This window comes from Oncorhynchus keta, chromosome 28, assembly GCF_023373465.1.
Source record: "Oncorhynchus keta strain PuntledgeMale-10-30-2019 chromosome 28, Oket_V2, whole genome shotgun sequence".
Classification (NCBI taxonomy): Eukaryota; Metazoa; Chordata; class Actinopteri; order Salmoniformes; family Salmonidae; genus Oncorhynchus; species Oncorhynchus keta.
Window position 1 is genome coordinate 76903046 of NC_068448.1, and position 23814 is coordinate 76926859.

A 23814-nucleotide genomic window follows, 5' to 3' on the forward strand; every position below is an offset into this window, starting at 1 on the left:
TAAGTTTCCTTTATGACATGGCCACAGGAATCTCTCTCAAATGACTTCAGTATGTTTCAAGAGTGGGGAACGTTACTGATTTGGCAAAGTATTAACAGCCCTGGAGGAACTCACACAAGCCTAGAGAGGCCATCCTCCCTTTCTGAACCTTCTCCACTGTGACTAGTCTGTTCTCTCTGTCTGAACCTTCTCCACTATGACTAGTCTGTTCCCTCTGTCTGAACCTTCTCCACTGTAACCGATGGCTGGTCTGTTCTCTCTGTCTGAACCTTCTCCACTATGACTAGTCCGTTCTCTCTGTCTGAACCTTCTCCACTATGACTAGTCTGTTCCCTCTGTCTGAACCTTCTCCACTGTGACTGATGACTGGTCTGTTCTCTCTGTCTGAACCTTCTCCACTGTGACTGATGACTAGTCTGTTCTCTCTGTCTGAACCTTCTCCACTGTGACTGATGACTAGTCTGTTCTCTCTGTGTGAACCTTCTCCACTGTGATGACTGGTCTGTTCTCTCTGTGTGAACCTTCTCCACTGTGACTGGTCTGTTCTCTCTGTCTGAACCTTCTCCACTGTGACTAGTCTGTTCTCTCTGTCTGAACCTTCTCCACTGTGACTAGTCTGTTCTCTCTGTCTGAACCTTCTCCACTGTGACTGATGACTAGTCTGTTCTCTCTGTCTGAACCTTCTCCACTGTGACTGATGACTAGTCCGTTCTCTCTGTCTGAACCTTCTCCACTGTGACTAGTCTGTTCTCTCTGTCTGAACCTTCTCCACTGTGACTGGTCTGTTCTCTCTGTGTGAACCTTCTCCACTGTGACTGATGACTGGTCTGTTCTCTCTGTCTGAACCTTCTCCACTGTGACTGATGACTGGTCTGTTCTCTCTGTGTGAACCTTCTCCACTGTGACTGGTCTGTTCTCTCTGTGTGAACCTTCTCCACTGTGACTGGTCTGTTCTCTCTGTCTGAACCTTCTCCACTATGACTAGTCTGTTCTCTCTGTGTGAACCTTCTCCACTGTGACTAGTCCGTTCTCTCTGTCTGAACCTTCTCCACTGTGACTAGTCCGTTCTCTCTGTCTGAACCTTCTCCACTGTGACTGGTCTGTTCTCTCTGTCTGAACCTTCTCCACTGTGACTGGTCTGTTCTCTCTGTCTGAACCTTCTCCACTGTGACTAGTCTGTTCTCTCTGTTGAAACCTTCTCCACTGTGACTAGTCTGTTCTCTCTGTTGAAACCTTCTCCACTGTGACTAGTCTGTTCTCTCTGTGTGAACCTTCTCCACTGTGACCGATGGCTGGTATGTTCTCCACTATCTGTCTGAACCTTCTCCACTGTGACTAGTCTGTTCTCTCTGTCTGAACCTTCTCCACTATGACTAGTCTGTTCCCTCTGTCTGAACCTTCTCCACTATGACTAGTCTGTTCCCTCTGTCTGAACCTTCTCCACTATGACTAGTCTGTTCCCTCTGTCTGAACCTTCTCCACTATGACTAGTCTGTTCTCTCTGTCTGAACCTTCTCCACTATGACTAGTCTGTTCTCTCTGTCTGAACCTTCTCCACTGTGACTAGTCTGTTCTCTCTGTCTGAACCTTCTCCACTGTGACTGATGACTAGTCTGTTCTCTCTGTCTGAACCTTCTCCACTGTGACTAGTCCGTTCTCTCTGTCTGAACCTTCTCCACTGTGACTAGTCTGTTCCCTCTGTCTGAACCTTCTCCACTGTGACTAGTCTGTTCTCTCTGTCTGAACCTTCTCCACTGTGACTAGTCTGTTCTCTCTGTCTGAACCTTCTCCACTGTGACTAGTCTGTTCTCTCTGTCTGAACCTTCTCCACTGTGACTAGTCTGTTCTCTCTGTCTGAACCTTCTCCACTGTGACTAGTCTGTTCCCTCTGTCTGAACCTTCTCCACTATGACTAGTCTGTTCTCTCTGTCTGAACCTTCTCCACTGTGACTAGTCTGTTCTCTCTGTCTGAACCTTCTCCACTGTGACTAGTCTGTTCTCTCTGTCTGAACCTTCTCCACTGTGACTAGTCTGTTCTCTCTGTCTGAACCTTCTCCACTGTGACTGGTCTGTTCTCTCTGTCTGAACCTTCTCCACTGTGACTAGTCTGTTCTCTCTGTCTGAACCTTCTCCACTGTGACTAGTCTGTTCTCTCTGTCTGAACCTTCTCCACTGTGACTGATGACTAGTCTGTTCTCTCTGTCTGAACCTTCTCCACTGTGACTGATGACTAGTCTGTTCTCTCTGTCTGAACCTTCTCCACTGTGACTAGTCCGTTCTCTCTGTCTGAACCTTCTCCACTGTGACTAGTCTGTTCTCTCTGTCTGAACCTTCTCCACTGTGACTAGTCTGTTCTCTCTGTCTGAACCTTCTCCACTGTGACTGGTCTGTTCTCTCTGTCTGAACCTTCTCCACTGTGACTAGTCCGTTCTCTCTGTCTGAACCTTCTCCACTGTGACTAGTCTGTTCTCTCTGTCTGAACCTTCTCCACTGTGACTGATGACTAGTCTGTTCTCTCTGTCTGAACCTTCTCCACTGTGACTAGTCTGTTCTCTCTGTCTGAACCTTCTCCACTGTGACTAGTCCGTTCTCTCTGTCTGAACCTTCTCCACTGTGACTGATGACAAGTCTGTTCTCTCTGTCTGAACCTTCTCCCTGTCTGTTCTCTCTGTCTGAACCTTCTCCACTGTGACTAGTCCGTTCTCTCTGTCTGAACCTTCTCCACTGTGACTGATGACAAGTCTGTTCCCTCTGTCTGAACCTTCTCCACTGTGGTGGCTAGTCTGTTTGGTTCCCTTTATCTTTCCATCAGAGCGCTCTCCATAGTAATTTGGGGGTGTTTATATTTGTCCTGTTACACAACAGTGTGAAATGGAAATGTGTTTCTTGCATTTCCCAACTCCCCCTGAGACACCCACACGGAGCGGGTTCACAGACAGGGTCAACATGGTCCAGCGCCCCTCGAGCAATTGGGGTTAAGTGCCTTGCTCAAGGGCAAAGTGACGGACCTTTTTTTCACATTGTCGACTCCAGGATTTGAACCAGTGATTTTTCGTTACTGGCACAACGTTGAGGCTACCTGCCACTGAGCTGTGGAAGCCGAACCCTCTCTCTCTCTCTCTCTCTCTCTCTCTCTCTCTCTCTCTCTCTCTCTCTCTCTCTCTCTCTCTCTCTCTCTCTCTCTCTCTCTCTCTCTCTCTCATGGATGTTTTTTACAAGCTAAGGGAACCAAAAACAAGAAAGGCAGCGTGCTAACCTCCTTTCTTTCTCACGTGGCCGACCACGCTGACATCACTCCACCGCGGCACATTCCCAGGGACCACCTGTGCTCTCGAGATCTTCACCGACTTCACACGGCATCCACTCACACATCCGATCCACTCGCATCATAAAACAGTACATCCAATCACACCCGATGGCATAGCAACCATATCCAGACACCCAGGCAACCATATCCAGACACCCAGGCAACCATATCCAGCACCCATGCAACCATATCCAGATACCCAGGCAACCATATCCAGACACCCAGGCAACCATATCCAGACACCCAGGCAACCATATCCAGACACCCAGGCAACCATATCCAGCACCCAGGCAACCATATCCAGCACCCAGGCAACCATATCCAGACACCCAGGCAACCATATCCAAACACCCAGGCAACCATATCCAGACACCCAGGCAACCATATCCAGCACCCAGGCAACCATATCCAGACACCCAGGCAACCATATCCAGACACCCAGGCAACCATATCCAGCACCCAGGCAACCATATCCAGACACCCAGGCAACCATATCCAAACACCCAGGCAACCATATCCAGACACCCAGGCAACCATATTTGTATTTATATTTATTATGGATCCCCATTAGTTCCTGCCAGGGCAGCAGCTACTCTTCCTGGGGTTTATTATGGATCCCCATTAGTTCCTGCCAAGGCAGCAGCTACTCTTCCTGGGGTTTATTATGGATCCCCATTAGTTCCTGCCAAGGCAGCAGCTACTCTTCCTGGGGTTTATTAGGGATCCCCATTAGTTCCTGCCAAGGCAGCAGCTACTCTTCCTGGGGTTTATTATGGATCCCCATTAGTTCCTGCCAAGGCAGCAGCTACTCTTCCTGGGGTTTATTATGGATCCCCATTAGTTCCTGCCAAGGCAGCAGCTACTCTTCCTGGGGTTTATTAGGGATCCCCATTAGTTCCTGCCAAGGCAGCAGCTACTCTTCCTGGGGTTTATTATGGATCCCCATTAGTTCCTGCCAAGGCAGCAGCTACTCTTCCTGGGGTTTATTATGGATCCCCATTAGTTCCTGCCAAGGCAGCAGCTACTCTTCCTGGGGTTTATTATGGATCCCCATTAGTTCCTGCCAAGGCAGCAGCTACTCTTCCTGGGGTTTATTATGGATCCCCCTTAGTTCCTGTCAAGGCAGCAGCTACTCTTCCTGGGGTCCAGAAACACAAGACAGTTACATACAGTTTAAAATACTACATGACATTACATTTCATACCACCTTACCAAAACACATTCAGTGTGTTCCCTCAGACCACCACTCCACCACCACATATTTACAACATCCATGCGTACGTGTGTGTACAGTCTTATCATGTGTGTGTGTCTCTTCACAGTCCCCTCTGTTCCATAAGGTGTATTTTTATCTGTTTTTTAAATCTGAATCTACTGTATGCATGGGTGTCCGAGCTGTGTGCCAGTACTTTAAACAGACAGAGCAGTGCTTTCAACATGTCAACACCTCTTACAAAAACAAGTAGTGATGAAGTCAATCTCTCCTCCAATTTGAGCCATGAGAGATTTACATGCATATTATTAATATTAGCACTCTGTGCACATTTAAGGACCAGCTGTGCTGCCCTGTTCTGAGCTAATTGTAATTTTCAGAGGTTCCTCTTTGTGGCACCTGACCACATTTACATTACATTTACATTTAAGTCATTTAGCAGACGCTCTTATCCAGAGCGACTTACCACATGACTGAACAGTAGTCCAGGTGCGACAAAACTAGAGCCTGTAAGACCTGCCTTGCTGATAGTGTTGTTAAGAAGGCAGAGTAGCATTTTATTATGGACAGACTTCTCCCCATCTTAGCTACTGTTGTATCAACATGTTTTGACCATGACAGGTTACAATCCAGGGTTACTCCAAGCAGTTTAGTCTCCTCAACTTGCTCAATTTCCACATGATTTATTACAAGATTGAGTTGTGGTTTATAGTTTAGTGAATGATTTGTCCCAAATAAAATGCTTTTAGTTTTTTAAATATTTAGGACTAACTTATTCCTTGCCACCCATTCTGAAAAAAGTGTTGCAGTCATTTCACTCAGTCATCTGCATACGTGGACACACTGGCTTTACTCAAGGCCTGTGGCATGTCATTTGTAAAGATTGGAAAAAGTAAGGGGCCTAGACAGCTGCCCTGGGGAATTCCTGATTCTACCTGGATTATGTTGGAGAGGCTTCCATTAAAGAACACCCTCTGTGTTCTGTTAGACAGGTAACTCTTTATCCACAATATAACAGGGGGTGTTAAGCCATAACATATACGTTTTTCCATTAGCAGACTGTGATCGATCATGTCAAACACTGCACTGAAGTCTAAAATAGCTCACACAATCTTTTCATCATCAATTTCTCTCAGCCAATCATCAGTCATTTATGTAAGTGCTGTGCTTGTTGATTGTCCTTTCCTATAAGTGTGCTGAATGTCATCTGTTGTCAATTTGTTTAATGTAAAATAGCGTTGCAAGAGCATTGTAACTGGTTAAACACAATGTTTTCCAAAAGTTTACCAAGTGTTGGTAACAGGCCGATTGGTCAGCTATTTGAGCCATTAAAGGGGGATTTACTATTCTTGTGTAGCGGAATGAATTTAGCTTCCCTCCAGGCCTGAGGGAACACACTTTCTAGTAGGATTATATTGAATATATGGCAAATAGGAGTGACAATATCGTCCGCTATTATCCTCTGTAATTTTCCATCCAAGTTGTTAGACCTCAGTGACTTGTCATTGTTGATAGACAACAATCATTCTTTCACACTCACTTTCCAGAATTAAAAAATTAAAAAGCTTGTTCTTTCATAATTTGATCAGTAATACTTGGATGTGTGGTGTCAGTGTTTGTTGCTAGCATGTCATGCCTAAGTTGGCCAATTAAAAAATCATTAAAGTTGTTGGCAATATCAGTGGGTTTTGTGATGAATGAGCCATCTGATTCAATGACTGGTGGAGCTGAGTTTGCCCTTTTGCCCAAAATGTCATTTAAGGTGCTCCAAAGCTTTTTACTATCATTCTTTGTCATTTATCTTTGTTTCATAGTGTAGTTTCTCCTTCTTTTTATTCAGTTTAGTCACATGATCTCTCAATTCGCAGTATGTTTGCCAATCAGTTGTGAAGGCTGACCTATTTGCTATCTCTTTTGCCTCATGCCTCTCAACCAGACAATTTCAATCCACGGGGATTTAACAGTTTTTACAATCATTTTCTTCATGGCTGCGTGCTTATTAGTACCTGGAATAATCAATTTCATAAATGTGTCAAGTGTAGGGTCTGGTTGCCTCTCATTACACACCACAGACCAGCAAAAATTATTTATGACACCAACATAAGAATCACTACAAAATGTATTGTATGACCTCTAATAGACTATATTAGGTCCAGCCTTTGGAACGTTGGTTTTTCTAGATACGGCTACTATATTGTGATCACTACATCCGATGGATCTGGATACTCCTTTAAAGCACATTTCTGCAGCATTAGTAAAAATGTGATCAATACATATTGATGATTTCATTCCTGTGCTGTTTGTAACGACCCTGGAAGGTTGACTGATAACCTGAACCAGGTTGCAGGCACTAGTTACAGTTTGAAGCTTTTCTCTTGAGTGGGCAGCTTGATGAACGCCAGCCAATAGTTATATCACCCAGAAAATATACCTCCCTGTTGATATCACATACATTATCAAGCATTTCACACATCCAGATACTGACTGTTAGCACTAGGTGGTCTACAGCAACTTCCCACCAGAATGGGCTTTAGGTGAGGCAGATGAAAATGTAGCCATATTACTTCAATAGTATTTAACATGAGATCCTCTCTAAGCTTTACAGGAATGTGGTTCTGTCACATCTGCTCCCGCTCTTCCCTCGCCCTGCCGCTTGAGGGCGCCAGGTTGCCCTGCATCAAGCACTCCTGCCATCCATCACGCACACCTGCCTTCCCTCGTCACGCGCATCAGCGATATTGGACTCACCTGGACTCACTTATCACCTGTTCATTACCTCCCCTATAGTTGTCTGTTCCCCAGCTCTGTTCACCTGGACTCACTAATCACCTGTTCATTTCCTCCCCTGTAGTTGTCCGTTCCCCAGCTCTGTTCACCTGGACTCACTAATCACCTGTTCATTTCCTCCCCTGTAGTTGTCTGTTCCCCAGCTCTGTTCACCTGGACTCACTAATCACCTGTTCATTTCCTCCCCTATAGTTGTCTGTTCCCCAGCTCTGTTCACCTGGACTCACTAATCACCTGTTCATTTCCTCCCCTGTAGTTGTCTGTTCCCCAGCTCTGTTCACCTGGACTCACTAATCACCTGTTCATTTCCTCCCCTGTAGTTGTCTGTTCCCCAGCTCTGTTCACCTGGACTCACTAATCACCTGTTCATTTCCTCCCCTATAGTTGTCCGTTCCCCAGCTCTGTTCACCTGGACTCACTAATCACCTGTTCATTTCCTCCCCTGTAGTTGTCCGTTCCCCAGCTCTGTTCACCTGGACTCACTAATCACCTGTTCATTTCCTCCCCTGTAGTTGTCCGTTCCCCAGCTCTGTTCACCTGGACTCACTAATCACCTGTTCATTTCCTCCCCTATAGTTGTCTGTTCCCCTGCTCTGTTCACCTGGACTCACTAATCACCTGTTCATTTCCTCCCTATAGTTGTCTGTTCCCCAGCTCTGTTCACCTGGACTCACTAATCACCTGTTCATTTCCTCCCCTGTAGTTGTCTGTTCCCCAGCTCTGTTCACCTGGACTCACTAATCACCTGTTCATTTCCTCCCCTGTAGTTGTCTGTTCCCCAGCTCTGTTCACCTGGACTCACTAATCACCTGTTCATTTCCTCCCCTGTAGTTGTCCGTTCCCCAGCTCTGTTCACCTGGACTCACTAATCACCTGTTCATTTCCTCCCCTGTAGTTGTCCGTTCCCCAGCTCTGTTCACCTGGACTCACTAATCACCTGTTCATTTCCTCCCCTGTAGTTGTCTGTTCCCCAGCTCTGTTCACCTGGACTCACTAATCACCTGTTCATTTCCTCCCCTGTAGTTGTCCGTTCCCCAGCTCTGTTCACCTGGACTCACTAATCACCTGTTCATTTCCTCCCCTGTAGTTGTCCGTTCCCCAGCTCTGTTCACCTGGACTCACTAATCACCTGTTCATTTCCTCCCCTGTAGTTGTCTGTTCCCCAGCTCTGTTCACCTGGACTCACTAATCACCTGTTCATTTCCTCCCCTGTAGTTGTCCGTTCCCCAGCTCTGTTCACCTGGACTCACTAATCACCTGTTCATTTCCTCCCCTATAGTTGTCCGTTCCCCAGCTCTGTTCACCTGGACTCACTAATCACCTGTTCATTTCCTCCCCTATAGTTGTCTGTTCCCCTGCTCTGTTCACCTGGACTCACTAATCACCTGTTCATTTCCTCCCCTATAGTTGTCCGTTCCCCAGCTCTGTTCACCTGGACTCACTAATCACCTGTTCATTTCCTCCCCTATAGTTGTCTGTTCCCCAGCTCTGTTCACCTGGACTCACTAATCACCTGTTCATTTCCTCCCCTGTAGTTGTCCGTTCCCCAGCTCTGTTCACCTGGACTCACTAATCACCTGTTCATTTCCTCCCCTATAGTTGTCCGTTCCCCAGCTCTGTTCACCTGGACTCACTAATCACCTGTTCATTTCCTCCCCTGTAGTTGTCCGTTCCCCAGCTCTGTTCACCTGGACTCACTAATCACCTGTTCATTTCCTCCCCTATAGTTGTCTGTTCCCCAGCTCTGTTCACCTGGACTCACTAATCACCTGTTCATTTCCTCCCCTGTAGTTGTCCGTTCCCCAGCTCTGTTCACCTGGACTCACTAATCACCTGTTCATTTCCTCCCCTGTAGTTGTCTGTTCCCCAGCTCTGTTCACCTGGACTCACTAATCACCTGTTCATTTCCTCCCCTATAGTTGTCCGTTCCCCAGCTCTGTTCACCTGGACTCACTAATCACCTGTTCATTTCCTCCCCTATAGTTGTCCGTTCCCCAGCTCTGTTCACCTGGACTCACTAATCACCTGTTCATTTCCTCCCCTGTAGTTGTCCGTTCCCCAGCTCTGTTCACCTGGACTCACTAATCACCTGTTCATTTCCTCCCCTGTAGTTGTCCGTTCCCCAGCTCTGTTCACCTGGACTCACTAATCACCTGTTCATTTCCTCCCTGTAGTTGTCCGTTCCCCAGCTCTGTTCACCTGGACTCACTAATCACCTGTTCATTTCCTCCCCTGTAGTTGTCCGTTCCCCAGCTCTGTTCACCTGGACTCACTAATCACCTGTTCATTTCCTCCCCTGTAGTTGTCCGTTCCCCAGCTCTGTTCACCTGGACTCCTGTAGTTGTCTGTTCCCCAGCTCTGTTCACCTGGACTCACTAATCACCTGTTCATTTCCTCCCCTGTAGTTGTCTGTTCCCCAGCTCTGTTCACCTGGACTCACTAATCACCTGTTCATTTCCTCCCCTGTAGTTGTCTGTTCCCCAGCTCTGTTCACCTGGACTCACTAATCACCTGTTCATTTCCTCCCCTATAGTTGTCTGTTCCCCAGCTCTGTTCACCTGGACTCACTAATCACCTGTTCATTTCCTCCCCTGTAGTTGTCTGTTCCCCAGCTCTGTTCACCTGGACTCACTAATCACCTGTTCATTTCCTCCCCTATAGTTGTCCGTTCCCCAGCTCTGTTCACCTGGACTCACTAATCACCTGTTCATTTCCTCCCCTGTAGTTGTCCGTTCCCCAGCTCTGTTCACCTGGACTCACTAATCACCTGTTCATTTCCTCCCCTGTAGTTGTCCGTTCCCCAGCTCTGTTCACCTGGACTCACTAATCACCTGTTCATTACCTCCCCTGTAGTTGTCCGTTCCCCAGCTCTGTTCACCTGGACTCACTAATCACCTGTTCATTTCCTCCCCTGTAGTTGTCCGTTCCCCAGCTCTGTTCACCTGGACTCACTAATCACCTGTTCATTTCCTCCCCTGTAGTTGTCTGTTCCCCAGCTCTGTTCACCTGGACTCACTAATCACCTGTTCATTTCCTCCCCTGTAGTTGTCCGTTCCCCAGCTCTGTTCACCTGGACTCACTAATCACCTGTTCATTTCCTCCCCTATAGTTGTCCGTTCCCCAGCTCTGTTCACCTGGACTCACTAATCACCTGTTCATTTCCTCCCCTATAGTTGTCTGTTCCCCAGCTCTGTTCACCTGGACTCACTAATCACCTGTTCATTTCCTCCCCTATAGTTGTCCGTTCCCCAGCTCTGTTCACCTGGACTCACTAATCACCTGTTCATTTCCTCCCCTGTAGTTGTCTGTTCCCCAGCTCTGTTCACCTGGACTCACTAATCACCTGTTCATTTCCTCCCCTATAGTTGTCCGTTCCCCAGCTCTGTTCACCTGGACTCACTAATCACCTGTTCATTTCCTCCCCTATAGTTGTCCGTTCCCCAGCTCTGTTCACCTGGACTCACTAATCACATGTTCATTTCCTCCCCTGTAGTTGTCCGTTCCCCAGCTCTGTTCACCTGGACTCACTAATCACCTGTTCATTTCCTCCCCTATAGTTGTCTGTTCCCCAGCTCTGTTCACCTGGACTCACTAATCACCTGTTCATTTCCTCCCCTGTAGTTGTCCGTTCCCCAGCTCTGTTCACCTGGACTCACTAATCACCTGTTCATTTCCTCCCCTGTAGTTGTCCGTTCCCCAGCTCTGTTCACCTGGACTCACTAATCACATGTTCATTTCCTCCCCTGTAGTTGTCTGTTCCCCAGCTCTGTTCACCTGGACTCACTTATCACCTGTTCATTTCCTCCCCTGTAGTTGTCCGTTCCCCAGCTCTGTTCACCTGGACTCACTAATCACCTGTTCATTTCCTCCCTATAGTTGTCTGTTCCCCAGCTCTGTTCACCTGGACTCACTAATCACCTGTTCATTTCCTCCCCTATAGTTGTCTGTTCCCCAGCTCTGTTCACCTGGACTCACTAATCACCTGTTCATTTCCTCCCTATAGTTGTCCGTTCCCCAGCTCTGTTCACCTGGACTCACTAATCACCTGTTCATTTCCTCCCCTGTAGTTGTCCGTTCCCCAGCTCTGTTCACCTGGACTCACTAATCACCTGTTCATTTCCTCCCCTGTAGTTGTCCGTTCCCCAGCTCTGTTCACCTGGACTCACTAATCACCTGTTCATTTCCTCCCCTGTAGTTGTCCGTTCCCCAGCTCTGTTCACCTGGACTCACTAATCACCTGTTCATTTCCTCCCCTGTAGTTGTCCGTTCCCCAGCTCTGTTCACCTGGACTCACTAATCACCTGTTCATTTCCTCCCCTGTAGTTGTCCGTTCCCCAGCTCTGTTCACCTGGACTCCTGTAGTTGTCCGTTCCCCAGCTCTGTTCACCTGGACTCACTAATCACCTGTTCATTTCCTCCCCTGTAGTTGTCCGTTCCCCAGCTCTGTTCACCTGGACTCACTAATCACCTGTTCATTTCCTCCCCTGTAGTTGTCCGTTCCCCAGCTCTGTTCACCTGGACTCCTGTAGTTGTCCGTTCCCCAGCTCTGTTCACCTGGACTCACTAATCACCTGTTCATTTCCTCCCCTGTAGTTGTCTGTTCCCCAGCTCTGTTCACCTGGACTCACTAATGACCTGTTCATTTCCTCCCCTGTAGTTGTCCGTTCCCCAGCTCTGTTCACCTGGACTCACTAATCACCTGTTCATTTCCTCCCCTATAGTTGTCTGTCTGTTCCCCAGCTCTGTTCACCTGGACTCACTAATCACCTGTTCATTTCCTCCCTGTAGTTGTCCGTTCCCCAGCTCTGTTCACCTGGACTCCTGTAGTTGTCCGTTCCCCAGCTCTGTTCACCTGGACTCACTAATCACCTGTTCATTTCCTCCCCTGTAGTTGTCTGTTCCCCAGCTCTGTTCACCTGGACTCACTAATGACCTGTTCATTTCCTCCCCTGTAGTTGTCCGTTCCCCAGCTCTGTTCACCTGGACTCACTAATCACCTGTTCATTTCCTCCCTATAGTTGTCTGTTCCCCAGCTCTGTTCACCTGGACTCACTAATCACCTGTTCATTTCCTCCCCTATAGTTGTCCGTTCCCCAGCTCTGTTCACCTGGACTCACTAATCACATGTTCATTTCCTCCCCTGTAGTTGTCCGTTCCCCAGCTCTGTTCACCTGGACTCACTAATCACCTGTTCATTTCCTCCCCTGTAGTTGTCCGTTCCCCAGCTCTGTTCACCTGGACTCACTAATCACCTGTTCATTTCCTCCCCTATAGTTGTCCGTTCCCCACTGCTGCATTGTGCTGTTTTTGTATTAGTTTGTGACGCTGTTCCTGTCTTGTCTCTGTCCGTCTTTATTAAATGTTTTACTCCCCCGTACCTGCTTCGTCTCGCCAGCATCAACTCGTGTGACAGGCTCTGAATATAAACAGCAACACCTCCACCTTTGGCATTTCTGTCTTTTCTGTAGACGTTATAACCTTGTGTTGCTACCACTGTATTGTCAAAGGTGAATTTCAGAGATGGTCAGAATTTGAATGTCATCTGTTACTAGCAAATTATTGATTTAATGAACCTTGTTAAACTTTCTTAAAAGCTACATATGTTAATGTGGGCTATTTTTAGCACTTTTCTGGGATGCTTGATTGTTTTTATTGCTTTACTGGGAAGCTTATCAGAAGTAGACATGCTCATGTTATTTATGTTAGTGCAGGGTGAACTGCACACAGTGGACTTCCTCCTAGAGCACACCGCCTCAGTGCTAACAGTTTAACTCTGGTTCATAGGCACATGATTACTCCATACCGTAGCTGTAGGATCAACAGAGGTATTCAGGGCAGTAAGAGAGACATACATGAGGTTAATTACATTTTGTCTTCCAACACCCCCTGGGATAATGTACATTTGCTGAAGCATTATGACAACTCAGTGACACAATGGTAGGGATTAACTGAGCTAGGCTTTGGGTCATTGATATGTTAACACAAATTATTTGTGTGGATCACTTCCTCCTTATAGTGCTGTGAAAGGATCCAGGAACCCAGATGATTTGTGTGGATCCCATCCTCCTTATAGTGCTGTGAAAGGATCCAGGAACCCAAATGATTTGGGTGGATCCCATCCTCCTTATAATGCTGTGAAAGGATCCAGGAACCCAAATGATTTGGGTGGATCCCATCCTCCTTATAGTGCTGTGAAAGGATCCAGGAACCCAGATGATTTGTGTGGATCCCATCCTCCTTATAGTGCTGTGAAAGGATCCAGGAACCCAGATGATTTGTGTGGATCCCATCCTCCTTATAGTGCTGTGAAAGGATCCAGGAACCCAGATGATTTGTGTGGATCCCATCCTCCTTATAGTGCTGTGAAAGGATCCAGGAACCCAAATGATTTGGGTGGATCCCATCCTCCTTATAGTGCTGTGAAAGGATCCAGGAACCCAGATGATTTGTGTGGATCCCATCCTCCTTATAGTGCTGTGAAAGGATCCAGGAACCCAGATGATTTGTGTGGATCCCATCCTCCTTATAGTGCTGTGAAAGGATCCAGGAACCCAAATGATTTGGGTGGATCCCATCCTCCTTATAAAACAAGCTTTGTTTCCAGAAGGTATCATGAAAATGGTCAATAAATGTTCCACCCACAGAACTGCAATAGTCTGGTAGTCAGTTATGGAGGGATACAAGTCTGTTGCCACGATTTAGGGAGGGCAGAGGGACATATATTATGGGGTGTTTGTTGGTGTCAAGTAGTGACCCAATCAGTTCTTTAAAAACCATCTTCAGCTGTTCTGAGCTGCCCTTCATAATGTTATTGAATCCCACATGAACTATGATAGACTCAATTTCCTGATGCTGGTTTAAAATGTTAGGGAGCAGCTTATTGATGCTCTGTACTCGTGCTTCTGTATAGCACAACATTTTTGATCTAGGGACTGAGACATTTCTCACCAATGAACTGCCCAATAGAAGGTAATGGAGAAATCCAGCACCCAGGCAACAATATCCAGCACCCAGGCAACAATATCCAGCACCCAGGCAACAATATCCAGCACCCAACTGCTTTATCTCATGTGACAGACGGAGAACAAGGGTCATGGGGATAGCGTGCAAGGAGCTAATGGAACGTTTTAACCTCAAACTGGTCACAAAAGTAGCCCGCAATCAAAACATTTTGTAAGTGCCAAGTTCAAATGCTTTACATTTCAAATGGGAAAGACCTGCTGTTTCTTTTTCTTAATGTGCTGATTTTCCACTGTATCTGGCAACCGGTGTGGACTGGGACAATAATTAAGCCCTGGCTTTTTATCCACACCAGCCTACATCTTGGCCTTATAAATTATGACAGAGTCAGAGCAGGTCTCTTTGCTGATGCCACGTTTGACTTTGAATATGATTTTGCATGAGCTCAGCTCAGTCTTTCAGAGAAAATGGCCGGCCCATCCTGAGGCCGGTCGTTGCCCACTGATCAGCCAAAGGCTCATTATAGATTAGTATAACAGGAAATACAATTTTTTAAATGATATTAACAGGCCCATGGGCAGCCAGCCATGTCACTTTTTTAAATTTATTTTTTTAAATGAAAACAAATATTTTTGTGAATCAATTCTGACCAGCCCACGCAACAACAAAAATGGTCAGTCCCATCTGGCATTTGCCAGAATTGTCAGGTGGCCAATTCACCTGCTGGCGGGTGAAAGACTGCCATCGGCAATGGAGGGAACTCGGATGACATATCAAGGGAAGATCTGAAGCGGACGGTTAGAAACAGATTTGCCCTGATATTATATTAATACTGATATTTGTTTTGGGGGGTGTTAGTTTTTTCTCTTTCTACTAGCCACTTACACATTTTTTGAAGTTGGCTTTAGCTAGCCATGTCATAACTATCTACAAAGAAGCCATTTCAGCCTGGCATGCCTGCTGGCAAGGTTGGCGGACTTTAGAAAAGCAAGTGATAACTAAATGTACCGAATAAGACACATTCCTTCCAATCCTTGATCTAGATTTGAGCAAAAATTCAGAGAAGCATATTTAGTTTCTTAAAAAATAAAAGAACCACCAGGATACAGGATAAAGACAGTTCAAGAGGTATGCTTAGATATGCAGAAACATTTATAGTGTCAAGAAAAACTATGTGAACCCTTTCAAATTACCTGGACTTCTGCATAAATTGGTAATACAATTTGATCTGATCTTCATTTAGGTCACAACAATAGTCAAACACAGTCTGCTTCAACTAATAACACACAAACAATTATAGGTTTTCATTGAACACACCACGTAAACGCTCACAGTGCAGGGTGGGAAAAGTATGTGAACCCTTGGATATAATAACTGGTTGACCCTCCTTTGGCAACCAATAACCTCAACCAACCGTTTTCTGTAGTTGGGATCAGACCTGCACATCGGTCAGGAGGAATTTTGTACCATTCTGCTTTACAAAACTGTTTCAGTTCAGCAATATTATTTGGATGTCTGGTGTGAACTGCTCTCCTGAGGTCATGCCACAGCATCTCAACGGGTTGAGGTCAGGACTCTGACTGGGTCACTCCAGAAGGTGTATTTTCTTCTGTTGAAGCCATTCTGTTGTTGATTTACTTCTGTGTTTTGGGTCGTTGTCCTGTTGCATCACCAAACTTCTGTTGAGCTTCAATTGGTGGACAGATAGCCTTACATTCTCCTGCAAAATGTCTTGATAAACTTGGGAATTAATTTTCCCATTGGCGATAGCAAGCTGTCCAGGTCCTGAAGCAGCAAAGCAGCTCCAAACTATGATGCTCCCTCCACCAGACTTTAGAGTTGGGATGAGGTTTTGATGTTCCTGTGCTGTGCTGTGCCTTTTTTTCTCCACACATACTGTAGTGCTGTGTGTTCTTTACTTCCAAACAGCTCAACTTTAGTTAACATGTTCCAGAGATTTATGTAAGTCTTTAGCTGACACTCTAGGATTCTTCTTAACCTCATTGAGCATTCTGCGTTGTGCTCTTGCAGTCATCTTTGCAGGATGGCCACTCCTAGGGAGAGTAGCAACAGCGCTGAACTTAGACAATTTGTCTTACCATAGACTAATGAACATCAAGACTTTTAGAGATATTTTTGTAACCCTTTCCAGCTTTATGCAAGTCAACAATTCTTAATCTTAACTCTTCTGAGATCTCTTTTGTTCGAGGCATGGTTCACATCAGGCAATGCTTCTTGTGAATAGTAAACTCAAATTTTGTGAGTGTTTTTTATAGGGCAGGCCAGCTCTAACCAAAATCTCCAATCTCATCTTAATGATTGTACTCCAGGGAGCTGACTCCTGACTCCAATTAGTGGTTCAAATACATTTTCCAACCTACACTGTGAATGTTTAAATAATGTATTCAATATAGACAAGAAAAATACAATAATTTGTGTGTTAATAGTTTCAGCAGACTGTGTTAGTCTGTTGTTGTGACTTAGATGAAGATCAGATCAAATTGTATGACCAATGTATGTAGAACTCCAGATAATTTCAAAAGGTTCATATACTTTTTCTTGCCACTGTACAAATATATACAAATATCCATGATTTATTTACATAGATTTAAGGTGGTTATGATGGTTATTTACATAGATTTAAGGTGGTTATGATGGTTATTTACATAGATTTAAGGTGGTTATGATGGTTATTTACATAGATTTAAGGTGGTTATGATGGTTTTAGATTGATTTTGCTGTTTCAGGTGTTTGAAAAATACTAAATTAGCAAATTTACAGATATTTTTTTTTTGGGGGGCTTGAATGACACCCTGAATATGACGTCAAGGGAAGTCAAGGTCTGTGGTGTGCTTGTGAAGACCTTTCATCATTGAGACAGTCATTCAGACACACTAGTGACTATTACCATCACCACAAAGCTTTTCGGGAAACACTGGGTTTCCAATGCCATTCAAAACATTTTTTTTTTTACCTTTATTTAACTAGGCAAGTCAGTTAAGAACAAATTCTTACTTACAATGACGGCCTACCAGGGAACAGTGGGTTAACTGCCTTGTTCAGGGGCAGAGCGACATATTTTTACATTGTCAGGGATTCAATCTAGCAACCTTTCGGTTACTGGCCCAACGCTCTAACCACTAGGCTACACTGATAAATAATAAATAAAGAAAGAATAAAGAAGAGATAAATAAAGAATATCTCCAATAAAGAAGAGATGTTGTATCTCCAATGAGAGAGTTCCTAATGAGGAAGAGATGTCATATCTCCAATGAGAGAGTTCCTAATGAGGAAGAGATGTCATATCTCCAATGAGAGAGTTCCTAATGAGGAAGAGATGTCATATCTCCAATGAGAGAGCTCCTAATGAGGAAGAGATGTCATATCTCCAATGAGAGAGCTCCTAATGAGGAAGAGATGTCATATCTCCAATGAGAGAGCTCCTAATGAGGAAGAGATGTCATATCTCCAATGAGAGAGCTCCTAATGAGGAAGAGATGTCATATCTCCAATGAGAGAGCTCCTAATGAGGAAGAGATGTCAAATATCCAATGAGAGAGCTCCTAATGAGGAAGAGATGTCATATCTCCAATGAGAGAGCTCCTAATGAGGAAGAGATGTCATATCTCCAATGAGAGAGCTCCTAATGAGGAAGAGATGTCATATCTCCAATGAGAGAGCTCCTAATGAGGAAGAGATGTCATATCTCCAATGAGAGAGCTCCTAATGAGGAAGAGATGTCATATCTCCAATGAGAGAGTTCCTAATGAGGAAGAGATGTCATATCTCCAATGAGAGAGCTCCTAATGAGGAAGAGATGTCATATCTCCAATGAGAGAGCTCCTAATGAGGAAGAGATGTCATATCTCCAATCAGAGAGCTCCTAATGAGGAAGAGATGTCATATCTACAATTAGAGAGCTCCTAATGAGGAAGAGATGTCAAATATCCAATGAGAGAGTTCCTAATGAGGAAGAGATGTCATATCTCCAATGAGAGAGCTCCTAATGAGGAAGAGATGTCATATCTCCAATGAGAGAGCTCCTAATGAGGAAGAGATGTCATATCTCCAATGAGAGAGTTCCTAATGAGGAAGAGATGTCATATCTCCAATGAGAGAGCTCCTAATGAGGAAGAGATGTCATATCTCCAATGAGAGAGTTCCTAATGAGGAAGAGATGTCATATCTCCAATGAGAGAGCTCCTAATGAGGAAGAGATGTCATATCTCCAATGAGAGAGTTCCTAATGAGGAAGAGATGTCATATCTCCAATGAGAGAGCTCCTAATGAGGAAGAGATGTCATATCTCCAATGAGAGAGTTCCTAATGAGGAAGAGATGTCATATCTCCAATGAGAGAGCTCCTAAAGAGGAAGAGATGTCAAATATCAAATGAGAGAGTTCCTAATGAGGAAGAGATGTCAAATATCCAATGAGAGAGTTCCTAATGAGGAAGAGATGTCATATCTCCAATGAGAGAGCTCCTAATGAGGAAGAGATGTCAAATATCCAATGAGAGAGCTCCTAATGAGGAAGAGATGTCAAATCTCCAATGAGAGAGTTCCTAATGAGGAAGAGATGTCATATCTCCAATGAGAGAGCTCCTAATGAGGAAGAGATGTCATATCTCCAATGAGAGAGCTCCTAATGAGGAAGAGATGTCATATCTCCAATGAGAGAGCTCCTAATGAGGAAGAGATGTCATATCTCCAATTAGAGAGCTCCTAATGAGGAAGAGATGTCATATCTCCAATGAGAGAGCTCCTAATGAGGAAGAGATGTCAAATATCCAATGAGAGAGCTCCTAATGAGGAAGAGATGTCATATCTCCAATGAGAGAGTTCCTAATAAAGAAGTCCTGGTCTGTATAAGAAAAGACATCGGCCCATCAGGAAGAAAAACAGAGGATTGAAGTAGATCTGAGGAGGACCATAAAGAGCACAGGCCCAATCTTACCCCTCCCATTGGACCATTATAAGGCATGTGTGAAAAGAAAGTCATAGGCCTAAGCTCTGAAAGGAGTCTGTTGAAACACCTAGATGGGAGGGGGCCAGATGTGGCTCCATGTGGCTCACAGTCGCAGTAACAGTTGGCGCAGGTTTGTGTTTCACTGTGCCCTTGGTGGAACTTAGTGGGCCATGTGGTGAGCATTTGCTAGGCTAGCTGTGCTGATAAAAACACACTCTGGGCCTGTTGTCAACTGTTTTGACTGTTCTGGAGTCCCACAGCCAGGAAACACCCCTGAGTGTGCCAGACAGCATCCCATGTTACCATTCTCCTCTCTCTTCTCCTCCCTAGACTGCCATAGCTTCAGTCCGTCCAAATATTCAACCCCTATTTTTTATTTATTTAACCTTTATTTAACCAGGAAGGGCTCATTGAGATCTGAAATCTCGTTTTCAAGAGCGTCCTGGCAAAGATAGGCAGCACCAAGTCATTACACAACTACAGACAGACAACATGAAAAACTACAAGTAATCTAGTAAAAACCAATAGAATTCACAAGAATATAAAAATGCAAATTAAAAACTTTGACAGGTCAGGGATTCAGTCTTAAAAATCCTTCATCAGTGATTTAAAAACACCAATCGGGACAAGTTCTTCCAGACCTACACTGGACAATCTCTGCCTCAGTATAGCATGATCATCTGTATCAAAAGTCTTTGAGAGATCAAAGAGATCCCGCTGTGCCACATAGGCTGGCCTGTCCGGTCGCTAGCGCTAATGCTAACGGGCTGAGGCAGGGCAGTGTGTCATTAATGTGTTACCCCCATTAACTCCTTGGCTTTACATCTATAACCAAATTAGCCCTTTGTCTATCTATATCGGCTTTGCAACTTTAATAATCCTCTGGAGATGGAAAAGATTTAATGTTGACAGCTGTATATCTACCTCTGAGTGATACTGTACATCTACATCTGAGTGATACTGTACTGTACATCTACCTCTGAGTGATACTGTACTGTATATCTACCTCTGAGTGATACTGTACTGTATATCTACCTCTGAGTGATACTGTACTGTACATCTACCTCTGAGTGATACTGTACATCTACCTCTGAGTGATACTGTACATCTACATCTGAGTGATACTGTACTGTATATCTACCTCTGAGTGATACTGTACTGTACATCTACATCTGAGTGATACTGTACTGTACATCTACATCTGAGTGATACAGTACTGTATATCTACCTCTGAGTGATACTGTACTGTATATCTACCTCTGAGTGATACTGTACTGTACATCTACATCTGAGTGATACTGTACTGTACATCTACCTCTGAGTGATACTGTACTGTACATCTACCTCTGAGTGATACTGTGTACTGTATATCTACCTCTGAGTGATACTGTACTGTATATCTACCTCTGAGTGATACTGTACTGTATATCTACCTCTGAGTGATAGTGTACTGTATATCTGTGTCAGCACTGTGTATGGGGCGGCAGGGTAGCCTAGTGGTTAGAGCGTCGGACCAGTAACCGAAAGGTATGATTTATTAATGGACTTTAAGCCACTCTGAGATGAGTCAAACAAAGCCAGAAGGTCAAACTAGTTATGAACAGGGAGAAATCAGACGTCGGAGTTTAGCCATATACCATCATTCAGAGACGAATAGCCATATCAGCTATTACCCTTCATTTCAGAACAATAACAGACCATTGCTTTCACTTGATCCAGGAAGTGTCCTCCCCGAGCGCCAGGCTGATTCATTCTTATCTTGCCAAGAGAGAGAGAGCGAGAGAGAGAGAAATAACTGTTAATAGGACCCAGCCAAAGGGACACTGGCCTGACACATCTGGTTAAATTTACAGTTACATGTGGAGAGCGTTTTCCTGGGAAACATTTACAAGAACCAGTCATCCTGCCAAATACTGATTTGATTTGACAGGGGTTTTATAGACAATAGAGGAGCAAAACAACAATATATTAACTAGAATATAAACCTTGAAATGTTTTATCATTCATGTCGCAGAGAGATAAAGAAATAAACTTTCTGTGTTCGACTTTTGGGAAGGAAGATATTGTACCACAACCCTATGCCCTTGTTATCATATGAATCTGATTACCAGAAAATGTCCACCTGGTTAGGAGAGGTACTGGCTAGCAGAGTAGAACACCTGTTTAGGAGAGGGACTGGCTAGCAGAGTAGAACACCTGGTTAGGAGAGGTGAACACCTGTTTAGGAGAGGTGAACACCTGTTTAGGAGAGGTACTGGCTAGCAGAGTAGAACACCTGGTTAGGTGAGGTACTGGCTAGCAGAGTAGAACACCTGGTTAGGAGAGGTACTGGCTAGCAGAGTAGAACACCTGGTTAGGAGAGGTGCTGGCTAGTGGAGTAGAACACCTGTATAGGAGAGGTGCTGGCTAGCAGAGTAGAACACCTGGTTAGGATAGGTAAACACCTGTTTAGGAGAGGTGCTGGCTAGCAGAGTAGAACACCTGTTTAGGAGAGGTACTGGCTAGCAGAGTAGAACACCTGGTTAGGAGAGGTGCTGGCTAGCAGAGTAGAACACCTGGTTAGGAGAGGTACTGGCTAGCAGAGTAGAACACCTGGTTAGGAGAGGTACTGGCTAGCAGAGTAGAACACCTGTTTAGGAGAGGTACTGGCTAGCAGAGTAGAACACCTGGTTAGGAGAGGTGAACACCTGTTTAGGAGAGGTACTGGCTAGCAGAGTAGAACACCTGGTTAGGAGAGGTACTGGCTAGCAGAGTAGAACACCTGTTTAGGAGAGGTGCTGGCTAGCAGAGTAGAACACCTGTTTAGGAGAGGTGCTGGCTAGCAGAGTAGAATACCTGGTTAGGAAAGGGACTGGCTAGCAGAGTAGAAGACCTGTTTAGGAGAGGTGCTGGCTAGCAGAGTAAAACACCTGTTTAGGAGAGGTACTGGCTAGCAGAGTAGAACACCTGTTTAGGAGAGGGACTGGCTAGCAGAGTAGAACACCTGGTTAGGAGAGGTACTGGCTAGCAGAGTAGAACACCTGTTTAGGAGAGGTGAACACCTGGTTAGGAGAGGTACTGGCTAGCAGAGTAGAACACCTGGTTAGGAGAGGTACTGGCTAGCAGAGTAGAACACCTGTTTAGGAGAGGTGCTGGCTAGTGGAGTAGAACACCTGTATAGGAGAGGTGCTGGCTAGTGGAGTAGAACACCTGGTTAGGAGAGGTGCTGGCTAGTGGAGTAGAACACCTGTATAGGAGAGGTGCTGGCTAGTGGAGTAGAACACCTGTTTAGGAGAGGTGCTGGTTAGCAGAGTAGAACACCTGTTTAGGAGAGGTGCTGGTTAGCAGAGTAGAACACCTGGTTAGGAGAGGTGAACACCTGTTTAAGATAGGTGAACACCTGTTTAGGAGAGGTGCTGGCGAGCAGAGTAGAACACCTGTTTAGGAGAGGTGCTGGCTAGCAGAGTAGAACACCTGTTTAGGAGAGGTGCTGGTTAGCAGAGTAGAACACCTGGTTAGGAGAGGTGCTGGTTAGCAGAGTAGAACACCTGTTTAGGAGAGGTGCTGGCTAGCAGAGTAGAACACCTGTTTAGGAGAGGTGCTGGTTAGCAGAGTAGAACACCTGGTTAGGAGAGGTGAACACCTGTTTAGGATAGGTGAACACCTGTTTAGGAGAGGTGCTGGCGAGCAGAGTAGAACACCTGTTTAGGAGAGGTGCTGGCTAGCAGAGTAGAACACCTGTTTAGGAGAGGTGCTGGCTAGCAGAGTAGAACACCTGGTTAGGAGAGGTACTGGCTAGCAGAGTAGAACACCTGGTTAGGAGAGGTGCTGGCTAGCAGAGTAGAACACCTGGTTAGGAGAGGTGCTGGCTAGCAGAGTAGAACACCTGGTTAGGAGAGGTACTGGCTAGCAGAGTAGAACACCTGGTTAGGAGAGGTACTGGCTAGCAGAGTAGAACACCTGGTTAGGAGAGGTGCTGGCTAGCAGAGTAGAACACCTGGTTAGGAGAGGTACTGGCTAGCAGAGTAGAACACCTGGTTAGGAGAGGTACTGGCTAGCAGAGTAGAACACCTGTATAGGAGAGGTACTGGCTAGCAGAGTAGAACACCTGTTTAGGAGAGGGACTGGCTAGCAGAGTAGAACACCTGGTTAGGAGAGGTACTGGCTAGCAGAGTAGAACACCTGTTTAGGAGAGGTGCTGGCTAGCAGAGTAGAACACCTGGTTAGGAGAGGTGCTGGCTAGCAGAGTAGAACACCTGGTTAGGAGAGGTGAACACCTGTTTAGGAGAGGGACTGGCTAGCAGAGTAGAACACCTGGTTAGGAGAGGTGAACACCTGTTTAGGAGAGGGACTGGCTAGCAGAGTAGAACACCTGGTTAGGAGAGGTGAACACCTGTTTAGGAGAGGTACTGGCTAGCAGAGTAGAACACCTGGTTAGGAGAGGTGAACACCTGTTTAGGAGAGGTACTGGCTAGCAGAGTAGAACACCTGGTTAGGAGAGGTGAACACCTGTTTAGGAGAGGTACTGGCTAGCAGAGTAGAACACCTGTTTAGGAGAGGTACTGGCTAGCAGAGTAGAACACCTGTTTAGGAGAGGTACT

At 45.5% G+C, this 23814-nt stretch overlaps 2 long non-coding RNA genes across 2 annotated transcripts; both read right to left on the bottom strand.

Moving 5' to 3' along the window:
- Positions 1-551: 551 nt before the first annotated feature.
- Positions 552-2204, bottom strand: LOC127912915 (uncharacterized). The gene is made up of 4 exons (XR_008084046.1): positions 2089-2204; positions 1006-1081; positions 847-891; positions 552-680 (listed from the first exon to the last, which is right to left on the bottom strand). It is a non-coding gene; the product is annotated as an uncharacterized LOC127912915 (long non-coding RNA).
- Positions 2205-8913: 6709 nt separating this feature from the next.
- LOC127912916 (uncharacterized) lies at positions 8914-11270 on the bottom strand. The gene is made up of 4 exons (XR_008084047.1): positions 11209-11270; positions 10826-11081; positions 9802-9865; positions 8914-9059 (listed from the first exon to the last, which is right to left on the bottom strand). It is a non-coding gene; the product is annotated as an uncharacterized LOC127912916 (long non-coding RNA).
- Positions 11271-23814: the final 12544 nt, after the last annotated feature.